This window comes from Notolabrus celidotus, chromosome 20, assembly GCF_009762535.1.
Source record: "Notolabrus celidotus isolate fNotCel1 chromosome 20, fNotCel1.pri, whole genome shotgun sequence".
Classification (NCBI taxonomy): Eukaryota; Metazoa; Chordata; class Actinopteri; order Labriformes; family Labridae; genus Notolabrus; species Notolabrus celidotus.
Window position 1 is genome coordinate 23044741 of NC_048291.1, and position 20086 is coordinate 23064826.

The window sequence follows — 20086 nt, forward strand, 5'->3', positions numbered from 1 at the left end:
TCTAATGTAGCTTGAAAGGTCTTAAGCTGTTTTTATTTGAGTGGACTTCTTCCTGAAGCTAAGCAAGGGTTGATAGCGTAATCTCCCATGGACTTGTAGATCACTAATAAAAGGAAGGATATTAAAAAAAGTGCTGAAAGGGATCAATAAAGCAAAGTGCAATGAACAGTAAGTGAAAGTGTGAAAGCAGGGGACTTTCTTGGGAAACTGAGGGCAGCTACTGGAATAAATTGAGCAATATTAAAAGAAATGTGGGAAACCTACATAGAGAGAGGGATAAAATAACCTCAACTGTTCCCAACAAAAACATCTTTGGTACACAAAGTTGTTTAAGGCAACTTCAAATTGAAGATCCAGTGGTCAGTTAAGGTTTTAGCCCCTTAGATTTGAACCAATCCGGTTTCTCTTTTGATAAATATCCTTTGTAGCTGCTGAGATCTAAATGTGTATCTTTATGAACTACTGTTTTTACTTCCTGTTTTTAATTCCAATCCAACAAGCAGTGTCATGATCAGCACATGCCCACTGGACTTCCCTGTTTGGAAACCCCATATTGTATACGTGTAGCTCAACTACACAGCAGCTTTAACTCGGTGCTGATGCAATCAGCCCGAGTGTGACTGCTGGGATTCCCATGAGTCCTTCAGAGAATATGTGCCAGCTGAGATAAAGCAGCTAAACAAACACCCACTCAGATAGTCGTTTCTGCATCACTTGGCTTTACACCACTCTCGCCTCTCTCATGTATCAGCTAAAGGAAATGGTTGGAGGAGATGAGGGGGCGTGGAGATCTACAGCTATTACCGTCAGCAGCTGCTGACTCAGCTGTCTGAGGAGGAAACTGTCAGCCATCACCTCAGGGCTGCAGCCAATCAATCTGAAGAATCAATAAAGCTTCAACTCAGAGCAGTGTGATGACTAGCAGCATGGTTGCTTGCTTGCTTGTGTGCATGTGTGTGTGTAAAGAGGCAGCGTATATGAATGATGACATTTTGACATGGAAGTGGGAAAATGAAGTCATTATTTCTGCAGTATAACAGGGGATTTTCAGATCAGTTACAGTCAACAGCAACATTCAAAGCAAACTCCAGATTCCACGTTTGTTTCTTAAAACAGAGGAGACAAGGTCCTAAAGGTTAATTAAACAAATAAAGATACACTCTTCTTTGCATTGTGTTGTCTCAGGCTCTCTTATGCTCTGGATGTGCCTCAGGTGCTCATTGTCCTCCAATTTATTCAGGCAGATTTCTCTCTCTCTCTCTCTCTCTCTCTCTCTCTCTCTCTCTCTCTCTCTCTCTCTCTCTCTCTCTCTCTCTCCCTCCCTCTCTCTCTCTCTCTCTCTCTCTATCTCTCCTTCTCAATTGAATTTGCCCACCCTCTGTGGCAGGACAGAAGCACGGATAAATTCATTCACACAAACACACGTAAACAGCAGTCATGGGGAGAACCAAAGGAGGATGTTCGCTCTATAATAGCAACAAGGAGGATCAAGTGAACTTTGCTGTCTTTAAATCCAATGAACAGCTAGGTGTGCAAGGACAAGCTATCCCTTTACCTCCCTTGCATACACCTGTTATTGGTGCTGATGATCTTGCTGATATAGAAAGTACCACTGGCATCGACTTTAACTCTAATTACAATGTCCAGCCTTTCTTCTTTCCTTTCTTTTTTTTCTTTCTTTCACACTGACTAGGAGGAGGTATTGTGGCTCACAGTCCCTCCTTTCTCTCCTTCTTGTACTCTCCCCCTGCAGAAGAGGAGTTGGAGAACAGGCTTCATGGAGGTTCTGTCCTTGTGTCTTTTGCCAGAATAAACAGAGGTGCAGTAAAAGTGAGAGTCTTGCAGCATCATTAATTCCATTCACAACACAACGCAGATGCCTATCCACTACATAGTCATGAATTATTTTACCCTCCAGTGGATAGCTAGATGCAAGCTATCCAACTGGTGCCAAACGCCTAAAGCATGCAGCAATCCTACTGTCCCTTGCAACCACTGAAGATTCTTCTGTGAATAATCCTTTCCATAGCATGATAGTAGATTTCTTCATATTTCTTCAGTAAAAGGTCTATCAGTCTCTGCCTTCCATGTAGGATTTATCCTGGCAGGCAAATTCTAGAGTTCTCATCCCTGTTGTAATACACAGCATTCTGTAAAGAAGACTAGCACTCAGAACTAATTTACCTTGGATCTTACTCTGGTTTTAGACATGCAACTGCAGCCCCTGTCAAACCTATAGAGCCTTTGGATATAAGTCTTCTATCAAAAGATTCATTTATGTGAGTCCTAAAGCTCATTGCATGGGGGTATGTAGTATGCTTGCACTTTCTCCTCCTTTATACAGTTTGCATTGAGCAAACTCAAAAGAGTTTTTCATACCCTTCAACTATATAGGTAAGATACCTGCCGTGTTTCTGTAAAGGCTATCTTTGAACTCACTGATCCCTTGTACCACCCCTGCTACCTGACCAATGATGCTTGCATAATTTAATGTCATGTGTTTGCATTGTTTATATAGATTGACTGCATGGGCACTTATACAGTTTAGCAAGAAAACAATGTACCTGTACCTGAACCTGGCATCTTGGTAACTGTTGTCCATCTAAGAATAGCAATTCTCATCGTATTTCTGAGCTTGAGGCTGACCATTCTTACTTGTTGCAGTTTACCCACTGAAAGGAAGCAGAATATTACCAATCCTCCCTTGTATCCCTTTTCTATTGTAGCCTTTAGAGGAAGTCACGATTTTCCACGAAGCGTCTTGTCGGGTATTTTGATACATTTCTCTAAAAACTGTTTTCCAAAGAATGCAATCCCCATTACTGATATTGAATTTCGTCTCCAAGCTTTTAGGAGAGATTAAGTTCCATGCAAAACTTCCACTTCTGTACCAGATGGCGTCGCTATTTTACGCATTCGGGGTGGTAGATTTGGGAGGAAAGCACTCAGATGAATAGAAGATTACTGTACAGTAGATTACACTTAATCTAATCAACCAGTCTGCTTGCAACTATCTGCAGCAGAGAACAGCTTTGATCACAGCGAGACAAAGAAAAGTGAGTCTGAGATTAATGACCAGCAGCAGCAAGAGAGTGATACAAGTTCACTCTCTCTTTCTCAATTTAGGCCTTTCAATAAACTTACAGAAGCATATATGTCAAATTTTATTCTACAGCCTAATACTTATACCGAGCTTTCATTTGATTGTACTTCTTAGTGAGTATTTAAAATGTAGGTTATGTTGTTGTTGATCTAAAGTAAACATTAAAGCTTCAAAACGCTTAAGCCATGAAGTCATGAAAAAAAATGCCCATCTGGAATTTTACAGATACGTGAAAAAAAGAGTTCTGTGTGCGTACAGGGAGTTTCAGGATATATCCTTCATCTGCTGCGTAAACCTGTGCATAAGAAACTATAGATTTAAAAATGGATTCACCTTATGTATTTCTTATTTCTCATTGAGCCTGAATCTGGTCTACAAGTCATGACTCAAAATTAATGATAGAACAAATGACAAATAGAAACTGTTAACCCTCACATACATTAAAGAGCCGCCGGAAGTGGGTGGTTAGAGTCAGAGAGAGGGAGAGAGAGAGGGAGAGAGAGAGAGAGAGAGAGAGAGAGAGAGAGAGAGAGAGAGAGAGAGAGAGAGAGAGAGAGAGAGAGAGAGAGGTGAACTGTGAAACGAACTGTTGGAAAGTAGACGGCTGACTAACTGAGAGATCCCTGCTGTTGGTTGCGCACGCCTCTGCGCGTATTTCATGAGAAAGGACAGCAGCTTCAGTGGTTCGACAGAGGTAAGTGTGACCGCTTAATAATGTCTTCTCGATGTGTTCTCTTTCTAAAGAGGTGAATGTCCTCTTCTCGTCACACTGGCTGTCCCCGTTGCGAAAGAGTGTTCTGACAGCGCTTTGTAAACAAACTGCGAGCGCGGCGCTTCGCTTCTCTGCGAGTTTTACGCGCTGCGATAGGAACCCTTCTTCTTCTTCTTCTTGTGCATGCAACAACATTTCTGTCAGACTTTGTCTCTGTCTCTTTTTCCTTCCTCTTTTTCTACAGTATTGTGAACGCCGCCTAACAAACAGAGAAGTCTCACCGCGCTGTGATATTTGTAGAATAATTCACATGGACTGAGTGTGTGTGTCTCTGTGCTGTCAGTGAGTTTACTGTCGCATGTGACCCGCTGCTTATACTGTCATAGTGGTGTTTTAAATAAGTTTTCAAGCCTCCCTCCAAGCCTCGTATGACTCCAGTGTAATCCAGACGAAGCAGTATTCGTCGCCGAGGTGAAATAGGACCATACAGATATTCAGCTGCAGCACAGACATAGACATACACGTGCACACACACACACAGCTTTTAAAGGCTTTTGAAATAAGGCAGAGCTCCGGAGTCTAATAATGGTGTAATGGGCTTGCCTCAGAAGTCTGACAGGTAAAAGGCTGAGACTGAGAGCTTTTGTGGAGTGACTGTCTTTCTGGCACTGACACCATGCTGTGCACTTAAATGCCCTACGTGATTCAGTCAAGTGCAGTTGTAATCTACTTTGATAGATAATGAAGAAAAAAAAAAAGTGAAATTCTTTCACTCCATATTTCAGGGAGAAATCTTGGACTTTGCACTCCATGACAGTTGTTAGACTGCTGTGGTGAGATAAAGAGACAGCATGCAGACAAGTTCATAAAAGGATGCATAGCTGGAGTTTACACTACCCAGAAGTGTTTTTGTTATGCCATCTGAACAACAGGGCTTCTGCTGACATATAAACATACAATTAAACATTCTTTCACTTTTGGTAACTTCTACTGATATCAATTGAATTCTAGTGAGCTGTCTATTTTTATTTTATTTTTTTAGATTGATGGTACACACATTTCTAGGAGAATATTTGAATGTTGGAAAGCAGCATACAAATGTGACAAAAACATCTAAAAAGTAAAGTGAGGTCACTCACCAACAAATATTGCAAATACATTCCCTATGGCAATAGATGTGATTTTCCAAAAATCTGTACAATAAGGCCACTATAATCTCACTAGAGCTCTGAACGGACACACAGTAGACCTTTGTACTACAATCATATTGCACTCGGAGGCTACAGCTGAAGATGAAGAGGCTATGCCTCTTGATAAATTTAGGCTTGAAGGCTAATATAAATGTTAACTGAGGTCATGTTCTCACAGAAGCCAGATTGTGAATTCAAAATGAGTGTTAACAGAACAGAAGTCAGTCTGATATTTTTAATGAAGACTGTGCCATTTAGTGTTACCTGTCCTTATTATGTTTACGCAGAGTATTCGTCTTCTCCTTACATTGACCTGTTGATATGTGGTCTGAAAAAGCACCAAAGTAGCGTGCTTAAAGGTCAGAACACGCTATCTGTCAGAGCTGTTGCGCACAACCGGATCAATCAATCCTGAATCCAGACCTGTGTTTGTGCCTACCAGCAGGACTCAAATGTCACTGACACTTTATTATCATTTCCAGGAATATGACATGCTGTGTTTTTGGTTGTGTATACGTATGCAAATTAGCTTACATGCAGTGATGTCACCCATCCAATACAAACCCTGTGTGATTATGTTGGCTGAAGTTGCTCTGACGAGACTTTGTATCACTGTTTTTTTTTTGGACAAGCAAGCAAATGTCCCCCAGACTCTGTCCCTGGTGACTTCTGGTTATTGAGATTTACATGTCGTATTAACTCTCTTTGCCCTTTGTGATAATGTCGTCCCTTGAGGCTGCTATAACTTTTCCCCAAACTGAGCTGTAGGAGTTGTTGATGGGCGGACACCTTCCTTTTTGGCTTCAATATGTTTTCAGAAGTGCTGAATTTTTCATTTAATCATAAATCATAGAGACAAGTCCTTTATGGTGGCTGCATTTTTCTGTTTATGTATCTGGTAATGCAAAACCTTTTGGTTTTGGATGAAGGATTTTTAAAACATGGTTTTAAGCCCAGGGAATTCTGACAGGATTTTTAGTAATTTCTGCAGGGCTACTCTCTCAATCAGCACAACATTCAATTCAAGCTGTACATGAAGTAATGGTCAATGCCTTTTAACATTTAACCCTGTTGGCAGGCACCATGTTGCTTGGCATGCTCTGATATTGCAGTCAGTGTTGCACGGGAGGGAAGGGATTTCTCAGGTTTTGTGAAACTAGGCTGTTTGAGGTTGGCGAGGGGACATGGCATGCAGGCCAGGCATGAACTGGCTGGCACACTGTGTCCCTGACAGAAAGACCCAGATGCAGGAGGAGTGGTAACAGGGGAAACAGGGGAACCCAATGTGTTATTCTACAAGCCTGCTATGCCATGTGCTCACAGCATGGCTTGTCTGTGCCTCTCTCTTTTTACACTTCACACTGCCAGACAAGTGTAGGGTTCAGCTAGCGGGAAAAGACACATGAGAAATTTCGAGTTCTATAAGGGGGTGGGGGGAGTAGGTAAAAAGGCTGCACAGGAAACATATTCTCAGCTATGACAACATAAGTAGCTGGAAGTGAGACAATTAGATCATTTGTTTTGATCTGAGTGAGCCGTGAGTCAAATGTGTCAGAATCACTTACGCACTAATGACTGTGCTTAGCACGGGGCTTCATGTCAGTTTCAGCACAGGAGGAGGAGATGGACACAGAGACAGGGAGTGTCCTTGATTTTGATCCCATTCTTTCTTGGTAAAACATTCTGAATCTGATAACAGTCCCATTACCAATACAATATCTCAATATTATACGTTATTGTAGCCAAAGAGGGGCTAAGTGAGGTTCTCAGTGAAAAGAGACAGGGAAACACATTCAAAGGGAAGTGATAAGGAAGCTTGTGGTGACAGGCACCCTCACCTCCTCCCCCTTTCAGTTGGGCTAACGCTAATCCACTGGTCACATGACCATGAGCTTTTAGCCTGCTGTAGGCCAGGAGCACTCTGATCCATCTGTCGAATAGCGTTGCTGATTGTTGGCATCCCCAGCATGCACTTCTGTCCCATGATCACTGTCTGCTCCACACTAGAACCCCAACTTCATTGCAGTCACCGAGTAATGTCTGCAGGTTTTTTTCCAAGATTTCTGTCTCTCTCTTCGTCTCAGCCTGTCTCTCTCTGTATCAGTGTTTTTATTCTCCTTCTTTTTCTATCTCTATGCCTCTTTGCCTAGCTTCTATTGAATTCCTCTTCTCGTCAATGCAGTGAGTCAGTGGGAGGAGGAAGACGGTCAAACCTCGCAGACACTGAGAAGCATGATAAGGCCTCAGGTTATTATCTCACTGACACAACAAGAGAAGCCAAAACGCCTCAAAAGCCAAGCCTAAACAAAGCCATAAAAAGGAAGTCACAGCTCAGGAGAGGAGCGTATACAATTCAGTTCAAATCACTGTCACTTACCGTGCTTCCCTTTTTGTTACTTTAATTTTAAAATGTGCAAGAAGACATCAGGAAGAGGTCAGCTCAGGATATAGAGTTGGATTAATGTGGTCAATACTTATTTTCTCATGGTTACATGAGCCTACAGGAAAAAAAAACTATCCAGAGGCTTCTTTGCATTTCAGAAGCATACATGATTACCAATTCTGACAGAGGGCCGATGAAATATGAATCATTTTACGAACCCCATTCTCTTTGAATTGAAAAACTGCAATCAGAGACTCATGTGTTGATATTGTTTTTAGAATCACAGCAAATTGTGTTGCAAGTGTGGAACACTAAACCCAGTTCATGGTCTGTAGCTCAAAGGTTAGCAAAGCCAGCTTGTGAGCAACTGCCAAGTTGCCTCTATAGTTTCCCGAGGGCAGTAATGGACTCAGAGTGAGAAAAGAGAAGTAGATTTCCTGGTCACTCCCATACTAGCATGAGTTTGCTTTTTCAGAAAGAATTGTAACTCCAGAATCGCCCCAAGAGAAGCTCAGCGACCAACAACAGACAAGCGTGTCTGTGCCCTGAAGCTTTGGGTGATGAACGGGCCTCATTTTATTGTGGAATCTTCTCAGGCTGTCACATCTTTATGTCTGAGTTCAATTTGTTTTTCAAATGTAAGTTTGAGAAAAAGAAAGGATGTTGAAGGGTAGAATGTTGAATTTGTAATTCATTGAGTTGTTGATCTCTGACGTCTCTGCCAGTAGTGTCGGACGTAACTCTGAAAAGCACATTTTGTATTTTATGAATGCCTTGAACCCTTACTTGATCTTTCATGCATGATTTATGTGAATAAATGGCTTCATCATGAGCCCATGCCTCAAAGAAAGTTCTATCATGTGAAGTCTTGGATCTTAAAAAGAAGTTGTTATGAACATAACAGGCACAGGAAATGCTGGGGATGAGCTGTGTATGTTAAATCAGTTGTAGTTATTAACTTTAGTTTTATCATGAGGGCTTTCTTGATTTTCCTGAATGATGACAAAGAAGCTTCTAATTTGCAAAAGATAAGAAAGTAAAAGTAGTAATACTGAATGGAAAGGACGTCTTTACATTGGTTCTGTCAAAAGGTATTGACTGAAAGAAGTCCCTGAGGGATTATGCAAAACACTTTTTTGTATGATAAAAGTGAAGTGATACATCTTTTTGTGGCACCCAAATGTTAGAAGCGTATGAGCATTTCTTCTTTTTTACAACCCCTGCTGTTCATGCTGTGGCTGGTGCCTGCGCAAAGCTTGACCTGCTGGCCTACATCTAAGGGCAATGTAGTTTATCACCCATGGAGTGACCAGGAAGTTGTAATAAGGGCACTGCTACAGACAGTTAGGAAGAGAGAGGAATCGTAGCAATGCTGCCTTGTGAAATCAACCAAGAATAGCAGCATTTATTTCATTTCATAGCAGTTGAGAGAAAAAAACTCAGAGCAGCAAAGTCCTCAGCTTATAGAGACAGGAATAAAACACAGTGCATGTGTCCTTAAATGTTCCCTGTGGGTCTGTACGAGCGATTGAATGGACTAAAGCTGAATGTGTTACTGTTTTTAACTAGGGGCTCGACTGATAATGGTTTTTCAGGGCCAAAACGATACAGATTATTAGCAGTTCATGAGGTCAATAACTGATGTTATGCATTTACAGTAAAAATACAAATATTTTTGTCATAATTTAGAATGAAGAACAAACCAGTCATTCAAACAAACCAGGATCACTTAATTACTAATTACTATAGATGGATATGTGTAACAACTCTAAAGGTGAGTTTACATCTCTGAAGACTGCACACCTTTTACTGTTTGTGTATTTGTTAATCAGTCACACAAGTGAAGGGGTTTTTCAGTAGAGTAACAGTAGCAGTTGACACTGGTGGGACATTATGTGACACAGACCTAGAGGGAAAGATCCTGCTTTAAGGATTTAAAATGTATTCCTCCCATCGTCAGTCTAATTTGGTGATGTTTATGCCCCAACAACTGTCCTCCCCTTAAATAAGCTGTTCATCTGGATATGCAACCTTTGGCTGATGTATCTGCGTCAGCCACCACGGATGTAAATGAAGCCTTAAGAGAGGAAGCATAGGACAAGATAAACCATTTCCCAACAAATTCTAATTTTACAAATTGATGATATACCCTGCAGCAAGTCGGGATGCAATGCACAATACATTTCTGTCAGTGTTTTTCTTGCTCTATTAGCTGTGCTGGTGTGCATGGTGCTGGGGTTGACCCAATATGAACTGTCTTACACAATGTGTCCCGATGACCCAGTTATAGAAGAAGTAGTGGCAGAGACAAGGCAACCCAATGATTTATAATCCGTCTGTTCAAATCTTCTTCTCAACATTTCAGGTTAGATAATCTGGATGAAGCATTTCTGCTGAGTCTATTTAAAAGCTGGCATGTGGAACTTTTTTACTTTGGGCAAATAACATAGCCCAAAGACGACGTCCTAATCTTCAGTCACTCATTTCAATCCCTTGGCACTTGCCACTTCAATAATGTCATCATCCTGAATGTAACCTTAGGTTAAGTTTACTGCATTCCCTACCACAGTGTAGACCATGAATAATGTATTTAAACCCTTGAAAATGCCACTGTTGTTTGAGGATTAATCTGCTTTTTTTGGTACAAATTTTGACCTTAGATTTTGCAGTTCTCACCACCAACATCAACCTGAGATGTACAAGTCATCTGGATTGCTTTTGAAACAGCTCAGATCACCCGCTATAGGAAACAGATCCTAAATTAAGACTCCAAGATTCAGCAAGTGCAGGATTAAGACCATTCAGTGGGTCAGTGTTGGGATTAAGGATTGACAACAAATAAACACACACCAAGTAACATTCAGCAACATGATATGAGAAAAGCAAAACATACACTGTAGCTGTGAGGTAACAGGAGAGCACTCATGGCAGACAACCCAGCAAATGAAATGGCTAACCAAATAACAAATTAGGAGCATTAGTGGACGCCACTGACACGGCACACTGGCAGTCACAACCTAAAAGCGTTGTCCTCACAATCCCACAATTGCAATTAATAAGAGGTTCATCCGCAGGACAGTCCCCCAAAATAGCCAACAAAGTCGTAAATACCGCCACTAGTCCGGTAGGTGCATGCCATGTAAGGTTATCAGTGACTGATATACACACCTTATGTCACACAGTTAAAAAAAACTTTGTGACTGGATATTTCCTCTAAAGCTTCACAATTGGCAAATGCAAAGTCGTTCTAGTGTAAGTTAACATCAACCTAAAGCAGGAACATTCCTCTCTTCTACCTGGTGGGGTGTTGAGGTTCATGTTGGTTCACAGAGCCCAAAAAGAACCTGTTTTATGTTTTCTATGTATTGTTATTTCAGTTTGAGAAAGACATACTATCTATAGAGACGTACTAAAGTCCTTGTTTTTTAAAAGGCAGGATGAGAAATAGATGTGGCTGCTGCCGCAACTTGAATGTACAAACCTGTACAGCACATGAGACAAACTGGAAAACCTACAGAGAGCAACTGGACAACAAACACCTTGTTTGCCAGGAGAGATCGTGGATAGGAAACACTTGAAATTCAATAGGGAGAAAATATGCTGTCCGCACATGAAACGATAGCACGATGTATCTAATGGCAACACACAAAGTCATGCTGCACACGAGAGGAACCCTATAAACAATTTAGTCCAGTTGTTTGTTGTTTGTGCTGCTATTATTCATGACCCTTGTTACAATGTGAGACTGTGTGTGTATGAGTGTGTGTGTGTGTGTGCATGCACGTCAAGTATGCATGTGTTTTGTTCAGCTAGATTTAGGTCATGGATGCTCCCTTGTGTCCGGTAGAAGAGCTCTGAGATCCGTGAAAGATTACTGTGAGAAGCATTTGATTAAAAAATGATTATGACGACATACAAGGGAAAAAAGATTCCTCTATTATTCATGCTTATGTCTCATTTATATTTGGTTCAACAGTGGATTGAAGCATGCTGGATTAAAGTAGAAATAGGGCTGAATCAAATAAAAAAAAAACACTGTCTTGGAAAACAGTATTCCTTTGTGTATTGTTATCCAAGCATTTGCGACTTCTGCAGCGTTTTAATTCTTATATGTTGCACATGTTCACCTTACAATCTTTTTTAAAATAACATCTTAGTGTTATAAATACTATACGTGTGTCTCCCTCGCTCTTAGAGGGACACTATGATGCGTAGTCAGGGTTTGGATTTGTGGAGCTGTTATCCTGTATTGATTCTTGTGAGCTCATTTGTGCCTCGGGCTGTAACACAAAATCTCCAGCCACCCTGCCACTCCCACAACTAAGCAACCAAACTCTTAATATTTGCTCTCTGTAAAATGAAATAAGCAGTTTTTTATTTAATTGGAAATATTCCAATTCAATGTAATGTACGTGGTCTTTCTGATTTCAATCTGACAAAGATAAAGATTTATCCCCATTTTGTTCTGTTTTTGTGTACCGTACAATATTCTACTGCTGACATACAAAGGATTTAAGGCATCTTAAGGGATCTCTGAAGAAGTCAAATGCCTCAGTCATTACATTGTGTAGATTCATGGCCTGATGTAGTTTTATGTTTAACATCTGTTTAGAAGGCACCAGGGATTTCTCTCTGCCCCGATCTCTGACTATGAGATCCCATCTGTTGCTGCCTTCTCTGTCCCCTGCTACCCCTTCGAGGCATTTGGCCATGTGAGTCAATCACATGCACTGTCAAATATACACTGAGAGAGACAGAGAGACAGAGAGGGGAGGCCAGGACAAGACATCGCTTATGCTGTGTAAATACATTGCTTAGCATTATCATGGCTCATGGTGTGTTGCATTGCCGTCAAACCTCATTAAACACATTTTCCTGTCTTACATGATCTGCTCCTTGCTCTGCACTCAGCAAGCAATGAGACAATATGTGTGCAGAATTGTAAATCATGAATAGAAAGTCAAGTACTTTTGTAGTTCTCTTCTATATATCTTTTAGAGTTGATTAAAAGAAGGACTGGCTGATTTGGCATTTATATTTAATAAAGTGGTAAAAGCTACATAGAGAGTTGACCTTATTATATTAAGCACACACAGGAATGGACTCACACATTCCCTATGAATATTTGCCACAGCCATAAACACACAAATTCTACATGATGGCACAGTGAATCAGGAAATGGTCATGTGCATACTGGAGAGAGGCTTCTTCCGTTACTTCAGTGTCCATGATTACCTTATCCAGATTATCCTTGTGCATCTATCATAATCATTCAGACGCAAGCATGCACACAGGACCATAAGGTTGATGCCTTTGTTTCCCTTGTATAATGTGGCACAGATGAGAGCGCTGCCCTGTTTTTCTGTTTGGGTGATGCTCCTGTTATATGCGACTGCACCGTACCCAGCAATCCCATCAATGCAACATGGCAACAGTATGACGTTAGGATTATTGGTTGATGATATTTCCATCTGTGAGGACACTGTATGTGGGCTACAGTGAAGAAAAAAATGCATTACATTGAGGAGCATTTTTTATGTTTCAAATATAAAACTGTCTGACGAGAGTCCAATTTAAGGGCACAACAGCTATGGCTATGGAAGTATGTGTTTTAAGAGAAGATAAGATATCCTTTATTGATCCTCCATTGGGGGAATGATTTTGTTCCAGCAGCTTATGACATGGGGCAGGGGAATAAAACAATATATTTACAGAGTTAGAATAGAATAATATTGATAAGACTACAATAAATGGTGGAATCCTTATGAGAGGTCCTTTAAGTTTTGCGGTATACCTTCTCTCTGCCAGCTGGCTACCATTTTTGTGCAAAGTGGCTAGTGCTAATAATAAGCTTTTTGAAGTCACATGGCTAATATTAGTTTTGGTGATGAAATGACCCAATTAAAGGGTTTAACTGCCTCACAGAAAGGGCCTGTCTGTGCAGAAGAAAGATTCAAATAATTTTGTAATTCATGCATCATGTTCAAGGAAAAATAGACAAAAGGGGCTTTGAGCTCGAAAGATGTAAGAAAGAGTAACTACAGATGGAATTTACTCATTGCCATTCAAGGCTTCTCCCTGGCTGTGCTTTATATGAAGGTGTTATAATGTTGTTTGTAAGCTTTCCATTTAGTTTCTCTGCATGAGCTTGTAGAACACGTGTTAAATGATCTTAATGTATGCTGGTTTAACTCACTATTATGTATTGAAGGTGACTAACAGCAGCAGCTTTATTGGTATGCATGCACATACTAGGGATTTGACTCTGGTTCATATATTAGTGTAGTGACAAAAATCGGACTATTTGTCTATCATCAAGGCAACATTGAAACATCTTTATATCAGGTTGTTTTGTCAGACACTCAGGTGATGTGAGCCTTTTGCTGTGAAGAACTCAGGTCCACTATCCAAGCTTAAACCTGCTTATGTAAAAGGCTAGTGGACACCAAGCGGCAACCTCCGGTCTCAAACTATGAAGCCCAAGTGTTATAAACTGCAATTCATCGAGAATCTGCTTGAGGCTGGCTGCAGAAACACCGGAAACCACATAGACAACAATTAAAAAAGGACGATCATTACAGCATTAATAAACATGTTTACAGCCTGGTTCAAAAAATGGCTTGGCTCTACGTAGCTAATTTCTCTATCGGCACACACTGTACGGGGGGTGAATTTTTTCTAATGCAACGGTTCAGAAGATATTAAGATTATGAGTTTTTGTCTGAATAACGACATGACTGACTTGACTCCCGGACGGGAACACATAGCTGTTGGCTAAGAGGCTCAAACCCCGCCTCTTTACATCACACTATGCCTGGTTGAGTTCTGCATTCCCAATATGGCTGCCACCGACGATTGGCTTCAAAACAGTGCTCAGGAACAGATGGGTGACGTCACAGATACTACGTCCACTATTTATACAGTCCATGTTGGACACACGTTATTTGATAGTCCTTCTCTGTTTCTGATTATTATTTTTAAATAATAGGGTTGCTCAGGAAGATTTTGGTTTAGCCTCCAACAGTAGGCAGCCAGAGTCTTCCCTGTTGTTGATTGGAAGGCACCCATGATGCATATATCTCCAGTATGTAAATGTGCTACGCTTCCCCTCAGAGACTGCATTACAAATACTGCCCCTGTCAAACAAGTGTCACAGTTTCAAGCCTTGCCCTCATTCATTGCTAGCTCTTCTAACATGCATTGTTTTTTTTCAAACTGTGTTTTTTTTTAGAGAGTTTTTTAGAGGGAGAATTAACTACCTCGAACATGGTGTTTTGATTAAAAAGGAACCAACTGGTGGAGTTCAGTCTGCTTGGAGCTAATCAGAGAGCCAGAAGATGAATTCAGACAAACACTTGAGTTGTTGGCGGGTTGTCAGTCTCCTATTAGTTGCTTATTTTCCCCTTGAAGTAACTGTTGAATCATCCTGGCAGTGACATATCTTGCTGGTTGCCGGTTGAGTTGAGGCTGGAGACTTAATTTGCAGACTTGTCTTGAATGCATGTGAAGGAAATGAAAGAGAAATGTATGTGTCGGACTCCGGCAACATGCAGGATCTTATTTCAGCTCTTACAGGCACCAGAATGGTGACAGAAATGTAAACAGATCATATCAATTTGCACTCTTTTGTACAAATTTGTATTTCATATTTCTAAATTTAAAGAATTCATAACATATAACTGCAGATATAGATTTGAGCTCAGCCCTGTCTGTCAGGAAGCGTTGCTGGTGTTGCACATTGCTGTGGAGCAGAGACCTCTGTGTGGTAAAGGTGGGGTTGACCTTTACTGAAAGCACCGAGCCCGCCATGGAGGGAGGGGAGGCAATGAAAGGGGAGCAACAGCTCAGCTGGGGGATGGTTCCTGAGCTCTGGTGACTGGGTTGTATACTTTGTGTGAGAAACTGCAGCTATCTGACCTCTGACACATGACACGCTGGGAAGATCAAAGGGCAGGGCTCTTAAAGGCGGCCTGCGCTGGTGTTTACAGGAGCGCTGATAAAGAAAAAAGGGAGAGGAGATAACTAAAGTGAAAGGAAAGAATTAAGGATAAAGAAGCCCCACATCGCATCATTAAAAGATCCAATGGAGACAAGGGCAAAGGTTTCATTTCAACATTTGTTCAGACATATAGCAAAGGTAGGGGGGGGGGGGGGGTATTTTCTCAGTCCCTCTCCCTCCTCTCCTAAAGGACTGGACTTAAAAATTACCTAAAAAATAGTTAGAATTAGGCGGCTGTTGTGTCAGCACGGCATGTGGTCAGACTGAACTGGATAAATGCATTTTATATTTTTATTTTCTAATCTAAGATTTCCCCATATTAGAGGGATTTTTTTCTGTTTTTCATTTATTTTCCCGGAAATTGTCTGGGACACAGTTTTTAAACCTTGAGTCATCGGAATCCTCAAAATGTACTTCTGGAACTTTTACCTCTTCCTCTGCGCTCCTCTGCCTTCCTCTGCCTCAGTGAGTGGTATTTGTCTTTTTCTTTACTCTGTTATTAATATCGTTTTTTATAATGTCAGTGGCATTATTGGCAGGCAAGCCACATTTACACTAACCGACCAAAGAAGCACAACTTGTCAACACAGTGACAAAAAGTACATTCGCTTAGTGTGCTGTTTTGATACTTTAAGGGCATGCCCTACTATTCCAATCTCACTTCATGAAATAATCCCAAAGAAGCCTCATGGGCAGTTAAATTAGGTGATTGCTTCAAGTGCTCTTTTATCCAGGTGCTTTCATATTGTCAGACCAGTTTGAAGATGTTGAAACATTACATAACCCTTATTTTCCTAACCCCTGTCCGCCCTGCCTCACAGACAGTACATGTGTGCAGACACACTATCTCCTCAGGCATGATGATGGTACTCTCTGAGCTAGCATTGACGTTAGAAAGATTGACTTTGCATGACTGAAAGAGGAAATGGACTAGAACTCGAGTCTTGAGAATGAAGCTTAACAGAATTAAGGTAAGGTATCCCAACTCACATGAATCAGGTGTAACTTTGAATAGAATTTCTCATGTTAACTTTGTTAGGGGAGAGTGAGGCTGACTAATGCAATCACATGTAAATGTCAAGTGATTGGCTTTGCTGAACTAATCTAGCAGTAAACCCTTTATTCCACCTGATGAAAAGCATTGATTTCCCTGAATCCTCCTCATGGATGTGAGCTCACGCAGTGCATGCTCGTCTGCCCCCTGCTCAACTCGCAGCACGACGGCCAAGTCCACAGCAGCCAGGGGCATGCAGCAAGACCCTCATACTAAATATATCTGCAGGGCAATGACTGTCGGTTATCCACTGCTAGGCTGGGCCCTAACAGCAAGCCACAGATTGCATACAGCATAAAGGTGAGAAAAGGTCTGAATGAAAGATTAGAAAATGTCAACATTAGACAAAATCAACCTGCAGTAGCAATATGTCTGGAAGAGGATTGGGCACATGCAGGTAAATAAGTGATTGTGAGGAGAAAGCAGAGAAGAAAGTGAGGAAGTGGTGATAAGGGAGGAAGACACTACTCTTAAAGGGGGACATTGTGAGGTTAAGTTTGAATTGCTCTTCATTTATCATCTAACTAGAACAGAGGAAAACTAAGGATAATTTTAAAATACATACAACTAGCACTGCATCTGTGAGTCATTGGCAGTGAGTCAGAGTTCATTCAGCATATCAGCCGGCCCACTGATATAAGCAGCGACATTTTGAGCAGCTGTGATAGCACCCAGTCAACACAATGTTGTCGCTTCAAACCTACAGGAGCATCTTTTTTGGAAAGGAGATTTCAAACTCCGGGCTTAATTGTGCCGGTTTCATTAATGAATCATCATTTAATTAGTTTTTCAATACTATAGATTATATTAATAAAATCAAAGGTTGAACTATTCTTACTTGAAGAAAAAAACAGGCCCAGCCACAAATGTGCATGGGTACCTGCTTACTTTCAAGCCCATTTCAAAAATAATAAAACGCACTCTTCCATTATTTGAGATTTGCCTCATAGTTTAATTTCCTCCTGGGTCTAAGATCAGACAGTAGCTTCTGAAAATCCTATCTTAAGCTCAGGGGGCTTATGGTTCTGCCTCCTCATTTGCCTAGCACAAGAATATGTAAACAACACCCTCATCTGGGGCCTCATCACAACTTCTCACTGACCCCCCACATACCCCCTCATTCAGGTCCTGTCTGGGGCATCCCCAGCTCTGTGGTCCAAGTGAGACATGGAGGGCCCCTATGATGTTTGTTCACTTGTCAGATGGCATTTGACACACTGTTTAGGAAGACAACAAAGCTGGTGTCGTAGGAAGGAGGTCAAATGACTCAGCTGAGCAGGGAGGTCTGATGAGGAGGATCAAGGTGAGGTGGATTGTTTTCACAACAGATTGAAACCTTGATTTATCCTTTTATTCAGAAGAAAAGATGTTAATCTCAAGTACGATTCCATATTTACAAAGGGTTAAAGAAAAGCAAATGAAGCAAACCAGATTAGTACTTTTCAAAGTCAGGGTCATGTACTATACTTTTGTCAGTCAGATTATAGTAATCCTCTTGGTTATATTGTTGAACAAGAGTAAACAGTGTGTGAACTGGTGGATGGATGAGCAGCAGACCATGAGCCAGAAATGGTGATTGATGTTGCCTGTTTATCCACTGACCACAGACAAATGGCAGAGTGTGGCAGAGGTGCTCCCTATGTTGACTTTACTTTAACAGAGATTTAAACATCCTCCCTGAAGGTAATATACGTTTTCCTTCCTATGAAAATTGAATTTGTTTCTTTTTCTTTGCTCTTATTGTTGAAGTGGTCTTGATCTTTTCTTAGTTTGGTCATGAGATGGGAGAAAATCGTTCTCAGCCTCCACCTGCTCTCTGGTGGACTAACTGCTGCAAGCTGATGGACCTCACTGAGATATTTTTTTCCCTTGAATGTCAGAGACACCCAGAAGATAAAACCAAAAATTACTGCAATTTGAAGAACTCACTGGGCAAAATGTAGAGACGTAATGGACAATAATGAGACTGAAATACCTTTAATGGCTGTACCGCTGCATTTAGAATTGTTCTATTAAGTGCCTATCTTGTGTCAATCTGTACGATATATTCAGGACATATTGTATGTAGATAGAACCATCTTTAGTGTGAAGCTTTGAAATTACTCAAATAACAGTTAAAGTTAAACTCAACTGAGCATTATGTTACACAGTTCTGTGAGCTTTGTATGATATGGTGCTGTAGATAAATCATAAAGTCATTACAACTTGTCTGAATAAGATTTCAAGGATACTATAGATACTTTGGTTTATGGTTGATGGCTTCTATTAAGCTGTCAAATCAAGCTTCAGTTTTGTCTGGACTTTAAACATATGTTAATGTGATACAGGTGACTGTGTTTTAATACATACTATAGTAACTAAAGCTATATGGTAAGATGGTTTACATCTCTACCTTTAGTCGTGGGAGACGAAAGAGAAAAATAACTGAGGAGGAAATATGAGAGTTTCTAGGTGAGGAACTGAAAAAGTAAACAAGAGAGACAGTAAGTCTGTAACTTTGGACTGTCAAGTTGAACAACACGATTGATTTAAAAAAAAAGAGACATTTCAACGTGATTCCCTTCAAAGTGCGTCACCAACATGCAACCACGATAAGCAGGGTCCACTTCATAAATCTTGCACGTAGCCCTTTTATTTGCAGTGTTGAGGTCATATGCTCCTGCTCCTCTTTACAAGTTTTGGACTTGATGTTATTGATGTTATGCATGCACAACTCTCAGCAGAGATCAGTAAGGATGAAAGAAGGCGCTCTCCTCAGCAGCACAGCTCTGGAAAACAGCCTGCTGACAATATGAAAAACATGTGGGATGACGTAACAAACATATTATCGACAATTCAATTTGTTGTTGACTAATTTTGTCACTAATTTTGATGTATCATTGTGCCCTTAGATGTACGTGCTTTGGCATGTGTGTTTGTATGTCGGGTACTATTTCAGCTTGGTCCTGTCTTAAGGGGCCCCTTTTTACAAGAGCTACAAAAACAACTGGAGGCCCTCGCAGCTGGTATTGAATCCAAACAATAGCTTCAATTCCAATAGATTACGCTGCTCCACTTTCCGAAAGTTTCTGTTATAGCAGTCAGACAGAACTCTGACCTCTTAGGATTTGTGTTGTTATGTAAAAACGTTCCCTAAAGATCATCATCAGTGCTCTTGCAGGATGCTTTCAGATAGCAGCAGGATCACTCTGATGGCAGTATACAGTACTAATATTTTAAATGGATGAATAGTTGGGTATTATTTGACTTGTGAGACATTAAGGTTGCAGAAACACCCCATCATGCTGCATGTATGTAGCATGTCTTTTTTTTTTTTTTTTTTACAGATTAGAGTTCCCCCTGCTTGTTTTTGGTCCAGAGGGGAAGGGGACTGTATGTAATGACAGTCACCCCAAATGGCCTCAGCTTACACATGGACTAGTGAACATAATCATCCAGATCTGTTGCATGTTTTTTGTTTTAGATTCATGCTGTATGTAGGTTAAGCCTCTTGTTGAGCGATTATTAAGGAAATGATTTTTCATTCTTACTGGTCAGTCTAAAGCTTTCTGGTCTGTGCAGCATGTGTTAGATGAAAGAGCTTCTCTGTTTGGTGTTTTATTATATAACAATAACAAAAGAGACAGGTCAGCAGTTTAATTTTGA

At 40.8% G+C, this 20086-nt stretch overlaps 1 protein-coding gene across 1 annotated transcript in view; it reads left to right on the forward strand.

Annotated features, from left to right (window-relative positions):
- Positions 1 to 3671: 3671 nt before the first annotated feature.
- The window catches only part of stat5a (signal transducer and activator of transcription 5a), a 51658-nt gene continuing 35243 nt past the window's right edge, over positions 3672 to 20086 (forward strand). The window contains exon 1 of the mRNA XM_034711171.1: positions 3672 to 3797. The gene's annotated coding sequence lies outside the window, so the exon portion shown is untranslated. The remainder of the gene's footprint in view (positions 3798 to 20086) is intronic.